Source organism: Paramormyrops kingsleyae, chromosome 4, assembly GCF_048594095.1.
Source record: "Paramormyrops kingsleyae isolate MSU_618 chromosome 4, PKINGS_0.4, whole genome shotgun sequence".
Taxonomy (NCBI): Eukaryota; Metazoa; Chordata; class Actinopteri; order Osteoglossiformes; family Mormyridae; genus Paramormyrops; species Paramormyrops kingsleyae.
The window spans coordinates 12,938,755-12,955,165 of record NC_132800.1 but is presented as its reverse complement, the minus strand read 5'-3'; the positions used below and the strand labels follow the sequence as shown (position 1 = coordinate 12,955,165).

The 16,411-nt window shown below is 46.5% G+C and overlaps 2 protein-coding genes and 1 long non-coding RNA gene across 5 annotated transcripts in view; all 3 read left to right on the top strand.

Moving 5' to 3' along the window:
* LOC140588729 (NLR family CARD domain-containing protein 3-like) overlaps positions 1–16,411 on the top strand; it is a 300,771-nt gene that overhangs the window by 77,737 nt on the left and 206,623 nt on the right. The window lies entirely within an intron of this gene.
* LOC111837912 (NACHT, LRR and PYD domains-containing protein 3-like) overlaps positions 1–16,411 on the top strand; it is a 253,964-nt gene that overhangs the window by 211,300 nt on the left and 26,253 nt on the right. The gene's annotated exons all lie outside the window — the stretch shown is intronic.
* LOC111833498 (uncharacterized) lies at positions 8,173–8,733 on the top strand. The gene is made up of 3 exons (XR_011989927.1): positions 8,173–8,249; positions 8,418–8,495; positions 8,639–8,733. It is a non-coding gene; the product is annotated as an uncharacterized lncRNA (long non-coding RNA).

The window sequence follows — 16,411 nt, the reverse complement described above, 5'->3', positions numbered from 1 at the left end:
ATTATTCAATATATATATATACGTATACATACTTTAGATCTATAAAGTCTATGAGTCTAGATGAAGTGGTGTGGCCTGTTGAATATTCAAGCACCTAGGAATCCATATCTCAGAGGGGCTGACATGGGCCGAGCAACAAGGATTGTAAAAAACTCATCTCATCCCAGGAATGGACTGTTTCAGCTTCTGCAATCAGGCAGAAGGTTCTGCACCATTATGGGCAAAACAGAGAGACTTGTGAGGAGTTTTTATCCTCAGGCCATTCAGCTTCTCAACTGAGACCTGTCCAACCCCTCCTTTTTGTAGTATTACATTCTTGATCACTGCAGAGCAGCCTAATTTTTGTCTGTATTAATAATAATTGTCTGTCATTCCATACTGCCTCTATCATTTATTACTGTACATGCACTGTTCATGCTGCTACACCATTACAAGGGTGTCTAAGCTGTTCACACTGTTGTGCAGACATTGCAAAATGCACTTTAACTTTATAACTTGCACATATGTAAATCTGTGTTTAATCTATTTCAAAGTTTAACTATTTTCCTACATTGTTTTACAAATTTTATCTTTTTAACTTGTGTTCTTTGTTTGATTTTTTGTTTAATTATTTAATGGAGGCACAGTCAAAAAGAGCGGTTCACTATACATTTCACTGCATGTTGTACCTGTATGACTATGCATGTGACAAATAAAGAATCTTGAATCTTGAATCACCTTCCTTCTCTCTGACTGTTCTCTATATCTGTGTGCCAATAGAGGTGAAGTGAGCATACGTGTTATACAGTATAAAACTTGACAAGATTGTAAGCAGAATGCTATGACATAGCTATGAGGAAGGGGCTGACTTACTGATTTATGAATTAAAAGAAAACATGTTTTAGTTTTTTATTGATTAAATAGACAAATGATGACATTGTACAAACATTTTGAATATTTAAAAAAAAAAATTCAAATATTTTCCCCTCCTGTTGACAGGCTATCCCCCAGTAATAACTGGGTACTGTACCTTGCTCATGACTGCTACTGGCACAGTGCTTGCCAGCTGCCCACTGCTCCTTCACAGATGGGTCACATGCAGAGGTCACATTTAGTTGTGGTGCACTGTGCTGTGGTGACAAATAATTACTCACTTTAATAATAATAATAATATGAAGAAGAAGAGTAGTAAGAATTTGTTAAATACAACTACTAGTACCAACGAATTGTAATTAAGAATATTAATAATATAGGCATACATGCACATATTTTATTATATTTTAAAATAATTAAGTGTATGTCCTCATTTAAAAAGAGAGAAATTCTGCCTGTTTTTGACGTCTGAAGGCGTAAAAAAAATACGCCTTTAGCCGTGAAAAATCGATGTGTTAATTTTTTGCATGTAAAATATCGACGTGTTGATTTTTTGCATGTAAAATATCGACGTGTTGATTTTTTGCATGTAAAATATCGACGTGTTTTTTAAGACGTTTTGGCCCCGTTGGCCTTCCATAGTTTGTGCGCGTTCACATATATGGAGCACGTTTGGCAACGCAAGGCACCGTTTGACTCATAGCACGATCTCCATATGTGGAAGACTGCATGCTAAATATGCAGGGTTATGAGGAGTTTAAATCAACGCTGTAAAGAAAGTACAATACCACTGCAGCCAACAAAAGCAGGCAGGCTTGTTGGCAACGTATTGACAACGGAGAAAATACATACGTACATTTTCACGGTCATAAAACGTGGTCTAAAATATCTCACGACCGAGTATTAGACAATGAAATGTTTTCTGAAAAGAATTGAAATACTATTAATAATTACAGAGGCTAACAGATGTAACACAATTCAGAAGTCAGCATTATATGCTGCTAAGTAATGTAATGCTCCCTGAAGTTCCATTACTGTAATGTTACTCAGAATGTAAACCTAATTTTAACAATAACTGATCCAATTTCAAATGCAATAGTAGTGGAAAGCGTACGAAATCGTAAGTGAAGATGAAATATAAAAACATCATGTCAAGTGGTAGGGCTATGTATTTATATTTCTACTCATTATGAAAGATTTGTTGTGTCTATAGCCTCCACTTAATAGCGTTTTTCTATGTTTTACAGCTAATAATAAAAAGGTGTCTGTTCATATGACACTTAATAGAAGGTGAGCCACTGTTTAACAAACAATTAAATGATTTACAAGAGGACAAAACAGAAGCAAATGTGTAGTGAGAAAACGACTAGGAACTTTACCTGTCACCGCGGTAAAGTTAGCCTCATATTCCATATTCAGGTTTCTGGCTTTAATATCTTTACGGAAGTAAGGTGGGGCGTTTTTAATGACAGAATTGTAATGTCCAGTACACAGACATCGATGCACACCAATTATTTTTCCGCTTCAAAACATTTTGTGATTTGTGCCAAATCATGTTAATAGCTAATATAATAGGTCCTTTCAGCTGTAATGACATGGTGGTTTAGTATTTTGGGCTCATGGCGACTGTTGCACACCCCTTTGTTTCCCAGTTTGCTTTACATACGAATTTTAATAAATTTTTGAATGTTCGAATGTATTCGTATACTGTGCATTCGACAATACATGAATGGGTTAATAACTTTAAAACTAGACAAGACAGGCACATCTAGTGAAGTGTGCTTTGATCAGTGGACTACGGGGAACAATGCACACCCCTTGGGTTTTCAGAATAACTTTCTCTGTAACAGTTATTAATTAATACATTGTATGCATATTATATGCCATTACTCCATTTCATACATATATTAACAGAGAGAGACCATCACGATTCGCGCGCCAATGTTATAAAGAGTTATAAAGAGGACGCCTATTTGGGGGAGCGAGAGAGGTTTTTCTTGCAGAGAAACTTTGGGGCATTGGAGCGGCTGTCAGCATGTGGGGAAAGAAACCGTGGTGTGTCTGTCGCCGGTGGTAGACTTGCCGCGGATAAAGCTAGTTAGTTACGGGGAGGGGGTAATGCTTTGAGAAGGGTAGGAACTGTGGTTTAAAAAGCTGGCAGCAAGGTACAGCGGGTTGAAATGAGCCCCATTGGTTGAGGAACCTCAATTTCCCTTCCCTGGAGAATGCGGGCAGGGGGTGGGTGTGCTTCTTTCCAGGGGAGTAAACACTTTTAATGGTGTATTTTTGGAATGAATGAGAGAATGGGTGTGTGTGTGAATTTTATCCCCGGATTACGGTCCTGAGTAGGCGGGCGGGGTTAGAAGGTGCGTTGGGAATGGTTTGTTTGCTGTGTATAAGGGTTTGTACTAGCATTGTGATTTACAGTAAGCTTGCTGTGCTGTACACTTGGATTTTGAGTGGAGAGGGGGGGATTGAGGTTGTAGCATTCCTGGTGAGATGTGTGTTAGCCTTCGGGAAGGGGCTGTAATCCGGGGAATATTTAATAAAGATCTTCTCATATTCTGGTCCTTATTTGGCTGGACCTCCCCAGCCTTATTAAATGAAAAAGGTGGTGGCAGCGAACTTTGGCAAGGCGCTCTAGCGAGCGCATTTGTTACAATACAATGACTCACTAAAGAACATAGCAGATGCAGACAAACAGGGATCTGGCTAACAAGAGTGTGGATGTGGAACAAATGAAAATTATCCAATCAACCGAGACACAGAGCAACAACCGACTGGAGGGGTGAGTTACAATAACGAGCACAGAACTAGTTAGCTGTAAGAAACACTGGATCTGAGAAACAGTAACCATACACTGGGAATACTACACTATGGTAAATAACTTGCAATCAAAAAAATATTCTGCACGCCAATTCCGCCTAGTACGAATTCTGGCCGCTACTCCCGCCGCGCTGAAGTGTAGAATGCATACTCGCAGTTCCCAGTTTTATGTACTTGCATATCGGTAAGACGTGCTCTCTTGAGACAAAGTTTGCTTCGTTTTTATTGCTAATATTCTGTGCATCCATTATATTTGTCGTGGAGGGTGAGCGAGCGAGCCAGGAAACAGGCAAGGTAAGCCGTAAATGCGGGTAAACAGGGTTTATTTACGGACAGGACAAAGACATCCACAAACGTTAATGACGGATCTGGGGTAACATACTCAGACGCGGACTAAATACAGCAGACAAGCCAAACTAACAAGGAACAGCTGGGCACGATCGGGAAAGCACACGTGGATAATGAGGGGGCGTGGCACACATCAGGAGCGGACGGAGCGGATCATGACAGAACCCCCCCCCAAAGGCGCGCACACCGGGCGCGCCCGAGAGGAGGCGACGGACGGGACGAGACCGGGGAACAGGACCTGGAAAACAAAAGCAAAACATCAACGAGACACCGGAAACAGGACCGAGACACAAAACAGGAACAAGGACCAACAGAAAGACAGGACCTGACAAAGAACAGGAAACGCAGACAGGCAGACAGAGAAAGGAGACACAGAGGGGACAAAAAACGGAGGAACAACAGGGCGAGGAGGGAACACAGGAGACACCGAGGGACGAGGAGCAAAGACAGGAGGGACAAAGGGACCAGAAGGGAACGGAGGAGACAGAGGGACGAGGAGCAGAAACAGGCGGGACGGAGGGAAAGGGAGGAGGAACCAGGGGAGCCCAAGGGAACCCAGGCGGGCGAGGGAAGGCAGCCGCAGGGGCCGCAGGCGGAAGGGAGGCCAGAGCAGGAGGGGACCACACAGGGGACAAGGAGACAGATGGAGGGACCGACAAAGGAAACGAGGAGGGAGCAGGAGGGAACACCGGCGCAGGCAGGCAGAAGGGGGAAGCCGCAGCAGTCGGAGGCGCAGCTGGAGCCAGGGAAGGCGCCGTCCGACGAGGCGCCGACGGAGGGACCGCAGGCGGGCGACGAGGCACCGGAGGGGGACCCGGAGGCGACAGCCGAGCCGGAGCCGCAGAACCCGCAGGCAGCCACCGAGCCACGGCCAGGGGGCGCACGGGCGAGCCAGGGGGCAGGGAGGGCGGGACCCGGGCCCGACGCCTATGTCCCCTTCCCTTACGGGACACCGACAGGCGGGGTCCTGGGGGGCGTTGGCCTTGCCGGGGTAAGGGCGAGGGAGTCAGGGCCTCAGGCAGGGCCGCGGGCAGGACGGGAGAGGCGGCCTCGGACAGGGCCGCGGGCAGGACGGGAGAGGCGGCCTCGGACAGGGCCGCGGGCAGGACGGGAGATGCGGCCTCGGACAGGGCCGCGGACAGGTGGCCAGCAGGGGGCGCCTCGGCGGGCGCCGCAGTCACTTGGCCAGCAGGAGGCGCCCCGGCAGCCACGTCAGTCGTGCGGCCAGCAGGGGGCGCCTCGGCAGGCGCCGTCGTCACGTGGTCAGCAGGGGTCGCCTGGGTAGGCGCCTCGGGTATACAGTCAGCAGAGGGCGCCTCGGCGGGCGCCTGCGTCGTCCGGGCAGCAGGGGGCGCCTCGGCGGGCGCCGCCAGCATGCGACCAGCAGGGGGCGCTACCGCGGCCGTCTCAAGCAGCTCAGGCGCCGGTAGGACAGGCAAGACAGGCACTTCAGGTGCCGGCAGGACAGGTATGACAGGCAGTTCAGGTGCCAGCAGGACAGGCGGGACAGGCACTTCAGGTGCCGACTGGACAGGCGAAACAGGCACTTCAGGTGCCGACTGGACAGGCGAAACAGGCACTTCAGGTGCCGACTGGACCGGCGAGACAGGCACTTCAGGTGCCGACTGGACCGGCGAGACAGGCACTTCAGGTGCCGACTGGACCGGCGAGACAGGCACTTCAGGTGCCGACTGGACCGGCGAGACAGGCACTTCAGGTGCCGACTGGACAGGCGAAACAGGCACTTCAGGTGCCGACTGGACAGGCGAAACAGGCACTTCAGGTGCCGGCAGGACAGGCGGAACAGGAGGGAGCGCCTCTGCGGCTATCGTGGACGCCTCAGTCCCTTGGCCGGTAGGGGCCGCCTCGGGGGACGCCGCAGTCACTCGGCCAGTAGGGGACGCCTCGGCGGGCGTCTTGGGCGTTCGGCCAGCAGGAGGCACCTCAACGGGCGCCGCCGTCACGCAGCCAGCAGGGGGCGCAGCCATCATGCGGCCAGCAGGGGAAGTTGCGGGCGTGGCTGCTGGTGAGCTGGTCAGGACAGGCAGGTCCGGCGAGCAGAGCAGGACGGGCTGAACGGCGGCAGTAGCAGCTGGTGCTGCAGGCGATGCCGTGGGCAGAGCGGCGGCAGCAGCAGCAGGCGTTGCCGTGGGCAGAGCGGCGGCAGTGGCAGCTGGTGCTGCAGGCGATGCCGCGGGCAGAGCGGCAGAAGCTGCAGCAGACGGTGCCGCGGGCAGAGCGGCAGAAGCTGCAGCAGGCACGTCCGGGGAAGGCAGGTCCAAGACAGGCGCCAGGATCGGCACCGGGCGTGCTGGCGCTGCCCCTTCAAGGGCCTTGGGGATCCGGGGAATCGAATCCCAGACGGCCCTTTTAAGGGCTAGCCGTGTTCCCCAGAAGGGAGAAGCTGCCTGCGATGGCCGGATAGCAGCAGCGAGACAGGCATCAGGCTGTTGCGGTGCCGCAGGCAGATCGGCGGCAGCTGCAGGCAGCGCAGCCGCGGGCAGATCGGCGGCAGCTGCAGCAGGCAGCGCAGCCGCGGGCAGTGCGGCGTCAGCAGCCGCTGTTGCTGCAGGCGGTGCAGCGGCGATGTCATCTCCGGCGGGGAGTAAGGAGCAGGCCCCCAAGAGCAGCGTCGGGGCGGCTGCTTCCCCCTTCCCCCTCCGCTTCTTCTTCTTCTTGCGGCTGGGGCATGAAGATGGAGGCGGGGTTGCCACAGGGAGCGTGAGCGGCTGGAGCCGCTTCTCTGTTACCCCCTCGACGAGCCGCCGGAGGTTCTCTCGAACCTCCGCGATGACAGGCGCTGCTGTGAGCGGCGTAACCTCCTGGAGGAGGGTCCCGCTCTTACTGGCTAAAACCAGCAGTCCGGAGTCCTCCCGGACCTCCGGCTGGTGGAGCCAGTAGAGCACCTCATGGAGCAGGTCGATGTGTTGGTCATCGACCGGCGGAGGTGCGTTGGGGAGATCCGTCATTCTGTCGTGGAGGGTGAGCGAGCGAGCCAGGAAACAGGCAAGGTAAGCCGTAAATGCGGGTAAGCAGGGTTTATTTACGGACAGGACAAAGACATCCACAAACGTTAATGACGGATCTGGGGTAACATACTCAGACGCGGACTAAATACAGCAGACAAGCCAAACTAACAAGGAACAGCTGGGCACGATCGGGAAAGCACACGTGGATAATGAGGGGGCGTGGCACACATCAGGAGCGGACGGAGCGGATCATGACAATATTATTTTCATTTTATGTAGCATTAGTGTCTTTTAGGATAAAAACACATGTATTAACTTTATATCATACTTACTTATTCATGTAGATTTGAGTACCCTTAAAAGTATGAAAATTGAGTTGGTATGATCCCTCCAGGTTCTGCAGATATAGTTACAGGTATAACGCTGATGTTTCTGTTTACATGTATAAGTTGATATACATTGCAAATCACTTTTGAATAATTACAAACTATACAGGCAAACAATGCCTTTTCTTTACAAGTTACTGAATTACTGGAAAGAAATTGTTCTGCTAGCTGAGAACTATTGTGAAAACCAAGTTGTGCTTCCTTGTAATGGGCTGGATCAGAAGCATTACTGTATAACGTTTACGGCTCGACTTCTTCACCCCATACAGTACAGTATATATACCAGCTTCTTCACCCCATACAGTACAGTATATATACCAGCTTCTTCACCCCATACAGTACAGTATACAGTATATACCAGCTTCTTCACCCCATACAGTACAGTATATATACCAGCTTCTTCACCCCATACAGTACAGTATATATACCAGCTTCTTCACCCCATACAGTACAGTATATATACCAGCTTCTTCACCCCATACAGTACAGTATATATACCAGCTTCTTCACCCCATACAGTACAGTATATATACCAGCTTCTTCACCCCATACCAGGCGCGGAGGCAGGGGGTGGCCGGGGGGGGGCCGTGGCCAACCCCCGCCGAACCCCGGCCACCCTATTGGCCCCCCCTGGTCTGACCACAGCCATCCATGCAACCACCCGCGCGACGCGGAACCTTTTTTGTACTGCCACAGCAATGCCGGACACTTTTGTGTGCGCACATCCTGGTACCGCCAAGAGCGCCTGGCTGCAAGGCAGCAGTTAGCAAGAAACCAGCTGAAGTGCAGAAAGACAGTCAGTTAGATTCAGAGAGCGAGAGGGAAGGGTCCCCAGTGAGTACTGGAGTTGTCCCAAGTCAGCCTCCAGGTATTCAGACCCTCTCACAACTGGCCATACATTTACCCTCTCTGACAATGTCCATTTGTGTGTTATGTACAAAAACAGGTCATGATTAAAGCAGTTTACATTAATTTAAAAAACTTTTTTTAGAGAATAGTTTCAGCACCTTTTATTCAGACACACATTCTTTTTCAGTTGTTTCCCAAAGAGCCCATCAAGGAGCTTGTGACAGTGAGCAGCTAGCCCATGCCAGTGACCCAGGAGATCCTTCGGGTCAGTATTTCATTCACATGTTTGGTTGTCTTGTGTTGCTGTCCTCTTATTTATTCTGTCTATTAAACAAATCGTGCAGAAACAGTTATAAACTTTTTTTTTTTTTTGTAAAACACCTTAAAATGTGACACTTCTATTTTTAGATGTTAGTGAAAGACCTCATCAGCAGACAGACTCGGAGAGTGAGGTAGAGCAGCCTCCAGTACTGCCCAGTGGATCAAGAGCACCTCCAGGTATACTAAAACCTACACAGTGGTACTGTAAATTGGAATTGTACTCAAACCAGATATGATGCAGTAGCCATATTAACCTGGTAGCCTGATATTTCATTAATCGTTCTGATTCACTCCTATAAAACACCCCAGTCTTTCTCCATTAGATGGATGCTCCCAAGTCTGGCCTTGATCATCAATTAGATGTAGAATGGGACAATAGTTACACTTTTTTATAACTAAAATAAAACAACTAATGGTTATAATAAGACAACTATTTCCTGTATGTTCTTTCTTAAGGAGGTGTGTGGTTTACAGTAGGTGACCTAAATATAGTTCTAATTTATGCCACCCCCAAAATGATCACATAATCATCCTGGCCACCCCACAGAAAATTTCCTGGCTCCGCCACTGCCCCATACAGTACAGTATATATACCAGCTTCTTCACCACATACAGTACAGTATATATACCAGCTTCTTCACCACATACAGTACAGTATATATACCAGCGCTCTCTACTGCTGCTACAGCCTGCCTGCTTAAGCACAGCAGGAGAAGAAACTATCTCAGCTTCTCAGATCTGACTTACGCCAAGCCCACCGGCCTCCATCATGGTAATGTAATGTAGTATGAATTAAAAAAGGAAGACTGTATTTGATATTCCCAAAATGTTTAATAATGTGCAACATTTCATCAGACTTTTGAAGGTCTAGGGGTCAAATTCTTTTTGGGAGCATCAAATACAGTTTGTGAGAATTCCTCCTTTTTTACCTTTAGCTTTGTCCTGCACCTGATTCCAGCTTGGGTTGGATGTGCACACCTTTAATAGTCTTTATAAGTAATGTAAGCTAATCTTTTCCTTTTTCCTTTCTCTACGCTGCTGGTCTGTGACTGTGCTCATTCGTGTTTTGTTACCTGTTTAGGTGTGTACAGGTGTGCTGACTGGACTCCTCTTGTTCTCCCTGTTCTCCTCTGTGGTATCAGCAGACAAGGTGGATCTGGAGACTCTCCATAAAATCATCCGATTCTTTGAGACCAGGTAAGCGAGTGGGAATTTAAGTTATTTGTCAGAGTAAACAACTATAAATATTTGTGGCGAATCTTCTCAAATATTAGCAGTTATCCCTCAAGGTTGGTCAAAAGTATGATCAAGAAGCAGTTGTCATGACTATTCCATGCAGCCTGTCATCATGACTTGTATGTGAATTCAGCAGGCAGAGGAAAATCCTGACTGATAAAAAGAGGGAATGGTATTTGTGCACCGTGTCAAGCCTGGGATGTGCAGCATCAGTAACATCAGGTCTTCATTTATCTTGTTTTCACTCTTTGTTTCTCCAAGATATAAACCATCTGGACAGACCATCAGCGGTGGTTTCCAGTATGCTGTGGCCATCAACGTCCCAGCAGAACAGTGTAAGGAAAACTTCAATGAGAACAACTTCCTTAGCAGTGAGAACACAAATAATGTCAAGAACGACCTTGATGATGAGATTAAGAGACTTTACATTGGAATGCAGATGGTCGCTGCCAGACCAATGGGCGGGGGCTCCACAGCCATCCACTCAGAGCGTGCCTTGCTCATCTGTGAAGATAGTAACCAAGCTGTCACTCCTGTGCGAAACCTGCTGAGCACAGGGGATGAAAATGGCTGTGTGGTGTTTTACACCTACAACTCTCCATGTCTGGACTACTGTCTGAACCAAAGAAATGACAAAGACCAACAGAACCGGGAGAGGGCCCAGAAAGAGAGAGGAAAAACTAATGTCCCCCCCGCTGTGAAGAAGTGCATCCTGGACTCTCTCAGTATACTGACCGATCACCCCGGTCCCAAGGCCTTTGTGTTCAGTCAGGTCTATGTAAAGGACAGCAAAAAGACCGACTTGCTGGCCTCTGCCCTGAAGGTGGTTGCAGAGAAGGTCCCCCTCTACAGATGTAACACCGAATCCTGTATCGAGTGCCTGGATAACAATAAAAAGTTCAACAATCAATGCCTGTCCTAAGCCAGACACATTGTAATCATGTCCAAATGGATATTCATCTTTTTTCTATCCGTGAATATTAATGATTTCAGTCTTTGTAACTTGATTTACTAACATATATCACTACTCTTTGACTACTGTTAATTATGCACTTGTGATTTGAAATCATTTAATAAATATCACAGCAACAATTACAGAGGTCTGTCTATGTGTTGGAAGAAAATAGCTGAATGTTTGGATATGTGTGTTTGTGTGTGGAGATCAGTGTTGTCATCTTACTTTAAAAAAGTAATTAGTTACAGTTACAAATTACTTCTGCCAAAAAGTAATTGAGTTAGTAACTCAGTTACCACACTGTAAAAGTAATTAGTTACTCAGCAACATAACTGACATTATTTTTTATGTTCTACAGCGCTATTATATTCTATAACATCTTTAACGTCAAAGATGTTTACAATAACTGATTGAAGAATAAAAACAGTATTTTAGAACATTCGGTATTTATTTGAACTTAGCTTGCAGCCTGCCATATGATATGCCTAAAAATAAAAAATAAAATTGAAATTGAACATAAAATTAAGACACACAAATGTAAACTTGGGTAAAAAGAAACAAAGGAAAATCTAGCCTTTAAGTACTGCAGTTACTCTGTAACTGTATATTAGGCCTACTGCACAATAAACGGAACACTATCCTACTCTTAAATATTCTGAAAAGTAACCAAATTAAATATTGAAAATAAATAATGTTAACACACTTTGCATTTAAGACCCAAAAAATCGAGCGATGCTTGTTTTAACGGAGTGTCTCCGTCTCCTTCGCTGGAGCTCACGCTAGCTGCATTTGGGCTTGGGGTTTGGTTAGCAGCAGCAACAAGTTTCGTGTTAGCATGTGTAGATGTAAGGTGCTTCATAAGGTTAGAGTTGCTTGAGGTAGACGTGGATAATATCTTTTTTCCTGGGCATAGCGTGCATGATACATATACATTATTGCCTTTAATTTCGACGAGGGAGAAGTAGTACCGGTACTTCCAGTTTGGGAACGCTACCTTTGAATTTCCCTGGCTCGTCGCCATTGTCGCTGTCCAGTGTGTTCAGAGGTAGTGGAAGTCAGAGTGTCAGTGAGCGTGCAGTGAGACACCATGAGCATGGCATCCGCCCACCCAGCCAATCATCATCGCTTTTGCAACGTCGTCATCATTATCTCTCGTCAGGCAGCTGATAAAGCCAAAGCTTGACATCTCACGCGTCATTCAACCAAATTTTAGTAACGCGCTACTTACTGCAACATTCTCAGTAACGATAACGGCGTTGCAAGTATGGGAAAAATAATTAATTAGATTACTCCGCTACTGAAAAAATAACGCCATTATTAACGCCATTATACTTAAACGCCGTTACTCCCAACACTGCTGAACACAGACTGCAAATATTTGACACGCAAGACATCATATTATTATGTTTATGTCAAGCATAGGAATTTGGTGACTGAAGAGGGCGGGACAGGGTATAAAGGAGGTCTTAAGGAGCCCCTTGATAGAGAGGAGAGTCTGTCTATTTTTGCTTCAAAGATTAGTTGAACAGGTATACCTAATAAAGTGGCCAGTTAGTGTTTATATCTAAATCTGGAATGGGCAGGGCTTAATAATTGGTGTGGGTGTGCTTTAATATAGAAGTGTGAAATATTGTGGCCGTTCCCATATGAAATGTCTTGTAAGAATCCATGAAAGCAAAGAAGACAGTGTTGGACTTCAGGTGCAGCAGGAGTCATACATCACCAACGATGGCTCTCTAAAGGAAACTCAGTAGCTTAAGGTTCCACAGATTCCATTCCTCTGAGAGGCTGAGCTGGACAGAGAATGCAAATCCATCTGCACAAAAGCCTCTGCGCCCCTTCACCTCTTGAGACAGCTATGGATGTAGGGATGAGCAGGGTTACGGTTGCTAGCTGGTGTAATGACTTTTAATTTTACTACAACTACTACCACAACTAAAACTAAAAAGACAATAAATGAAAGGCATGGTAGAGCAGCAGATAACACTGTTATGAGGTGCGTTTCACATCACCTGTGTCATTTCAGTTTTTGCAAATTCTGCCCTGGTCCTGGGCACTGATACTGGTAGGAGGGTGTTTGTAGGCCTCATGCCCTGTATTCCTTCCCCCTCATTCTCTCCCTAGTATGGCTCATACTCATTCTCAGTATTTTGAATCCAAAGGTTATGGCTATCTGCATTTTGTTCACTTACCTCGCTCACCCTTATTAGCCAACTACCAGTCGCATCAGGTGCACCACGAATCTTACGATTGTAAAGCTCAGGATGCCGTTTCAACTGCCTCATGGCCGAGTCCTGTGCAACAGCCATGGCCTCCTGCAAGCCTCTTTTCAGTGACAGGACATACTGGTCATAACATACGACCCCTGGGTTACTAAGAACAGAGCCAAAAATAACATCTACAGGTAGTATCAGTGTCTGTCCAAACATGAGCAGGAACAGTGCAAAGCCTGTTGTCTCATGGATAGTACAATTGTACGCAAACGTCAGGGATTTCAGACCCTGTAGCCATCTATGCTTAGCTCTCGGAGGCAAGGCCCTAATCATGTTACCCAGTGTACAGTTCACAGCAGGCGAGCAGTTAGCACCAGGGACGGATGGGATGGGTCCCCTTCAGACTCAGAGTGACCTCGATCCGTCCCCCCCACTTACAGGACGAAAAACAGCATCTGCCGTCTCTGCATAAGGAAAAAATATCCTTGGTCCCCCCCAATTCAAAATCCTATCTGCGACACTGGTTCACAGGGGCGTTGCCTATAGGATGGTAAAGTATTGTACCAGATCTGGCTCCCTGGTCCAAATGGATCCTCTGCGGAAAGTCATAAACACAAAAGAAATTGTTCCATAACTGGTGAGCCACTGCCTTTGCAGACTAGCTGGGGCACAAAGAGGCATGAGCCATTTTTGTGAAATGATCAGTCCCAACATGTACATCTATAGATATATTGGAAGAGTCTCCAGCTGACCAGAAATCAATGCAGACAAGCTCAGGGGGTTCAGTAGCCCAGATATTCAGTAATGGTGCTCTAGCCTCAGGTTCTGGAGCTTTGCTGAACACACACCGTCAGCAGGACTTCACACAGTCCACTACATCTCACTCCAGTCCCAACCAGAAAAATCTCTGTCTAGCAAGATACAGAATCTGTCACCGACCCTGACGGCCAGCCTCATCACGAATACCCTTCAACCCCTTTCCATGCATGGAGAGCGGCATTACATACAGGTAAGCCTTGTTCTTGGAGATGACATTACTGGAAACCCGATACAGCACAGCCCTCTTCACTGTGACTTTATGCCAGTAGACCAGCAGCCGCAAAACTTCAACTCCTGGGCACACTGTCTTCTAGAAGGACAACGTCCTCTTTCTCGATACAAGATTACCTCACCAATAACTATATCCTGACTTTGTTCACTCATCAACTCCTCATGCGACAGAGACTGCACATCAGATGACTCCCATGCCAGTACAGCTTGAGGCATTTGCGGAAGCAGCAGTGATTGTAGACAAGTCACTATCACACTGCCTGTGTGAACTGCAATACAGCTGACACATCCGCCCTCAAAATGTTCCAGGAGAACTAGTGAGAGCCACACCACAAGGCAGGATCATTCTATCAGTCTCAGAGGCCGCCTCCCAGGGATCAGAAGACCATCGGAAAGTATTCTGTCCCATTTGATATCAAATTCATATGGAGCCAATTTAGAAACCCACCTCTATTCAGAAGCACCTTTAGACAAAATATATGTCAAAGGGTTATTGTCTGTCCACACAGTGAACATATGACCTCAACCAATGGTAGAACCTATCACAAATAGACCATTTCATGGCAAAAAACTCTAACCAAGCAGCTTACTTGCAAATGCAGTGGGCCAGGCCACAGTACCTTCCTCTGGTAACTGGAAGGATCCGCCTTATCTGTGACCAGACCCATGCCGATGCATAATACACACTGAACAGGTGTCTGGTGTACAGTGGAGGAGAGAGTACAGTGGCCAATTAACCGACATGTTCAGCTATGTGTCGAACTTGATAAAAGCAGTAAATAAAAAATAAGAACACAAAATCACCTCTGTTACCCATTTTTAACAAATCTTATCCCTGCTGTTCTCTGCTGGCCACCATAATAGGCATCAATCCCTGTTCTGGACTTGGGTTGCTCTGGTTCCAGGTTCCAGACAGTCCTGGCAGTGCCATCCTACCTGCAGTCCCAGCAACACCCCCCTTTCCCTGCCCTGCAGCTCCCGCAGCACCTCCCGGCCCCAGCCCTGCAGTCCCCTTGGCTCCACCCCGTCCTGCTGGCCAACCATGACCTGAGGAGGCTCATGTCCTGGGGCCAGAGGACCCTCTAGTCCAGCCCCGTGCCTTGTTTCAGTTTTTGCCCCAGTGCCTTTTCCCACCTTTCCTTCTCCCTGGTTTGTGGTTCCCCTTGGTTCCTGTTCCTGAGCCTGGGGTCCTTCACTTGTCCACCCTGTTTTGGTCAGTGTTGTGTTCCTTTGTTGGTTCCCTGTCTCGCCTCGTCTTTTTCCCATTTCTTTTTAAAATATCATGTTGAATGTTTTTTGCAGTAATAAAATACCTTGATACGACCTCGATATAATTTTTTGTTGCCTTCTAATTTGTACGCTTCAATAAATATCTGGATGCATTACATAGAACTACCCAGTTACCCAATTTCTTACAGAAAATAATGGTGAAATTGCAGATACCTGTAGAAATCTGATTTGCCCAAATGATACTTATCCACCAGCTCCTGAAAACTTTCAATTTCTCCTCTGTTTAAAGCTGCACAGTCAGCACTTATTCCTTCTGAAATCCAGTCTCTGTATCTAAAATCCAATGTTGCTGGTAGAAACTGTGGATCACTAGAGTTGGAGTTTGTGAACAAAATAGTTCATCATACAAACTATACACACAACAAATACAGTATTTATTTAGCTTCTATAGGTATTGCAGTTACTGATATTTCCTTTTGTCCTGCATACAAGCTATAATCCTACAATTTGATGTTATAGATAGAAATTTGGTAGAAGGCAGAAAGGTAGAAGAAAGCAGTTATATTGAGAATGGATGTGCATGTCTGTTTAGATGCCAGGCTTTGGTCTCCAGCCAAATTGGATTTGTAGTAAAAATGTGATGGAATTTGAAGCTTTCATGTCTGTAACATACAGTATGTGTATCTATAGATAGACTGCGCTAGGTCTTGACAGAACAAGCTTTCAGATTTGACTTTTACAATATTCAACATAATCCACATGAAAATGAAGAATCCAGCAGACAAATTTCTTCATTTTGTTTCTATGTGTGCGGAAGTGTATCTATCATTGGAAGGAGAGTCAGGTGACCAGGTTCAGTAATTTGCCACCAAAAAGTAAAAATATCATATTTAAGGAGAATGAAAAGGGCAGCTTCAGCCAAGCCCAGGAACAGAAAGATAACACACTAAACTGTCCGTTAACACTGCACTGGATGGGGGCAAATACCTAGTAATAACCCAGTTACTACTGAAATACAAATCATGAACAAATCCTAAACAAATATAGTTGTTACTTGAGATAAAAGATGCGTCATGATCTTTAATGATGAACAAACATGAGACCAGTATTCAGGGGCGTAGCACCAAATTCTGGGCCCTATGCACAAACAGTGCCTATGCCCCCCCCCCCCCCAAA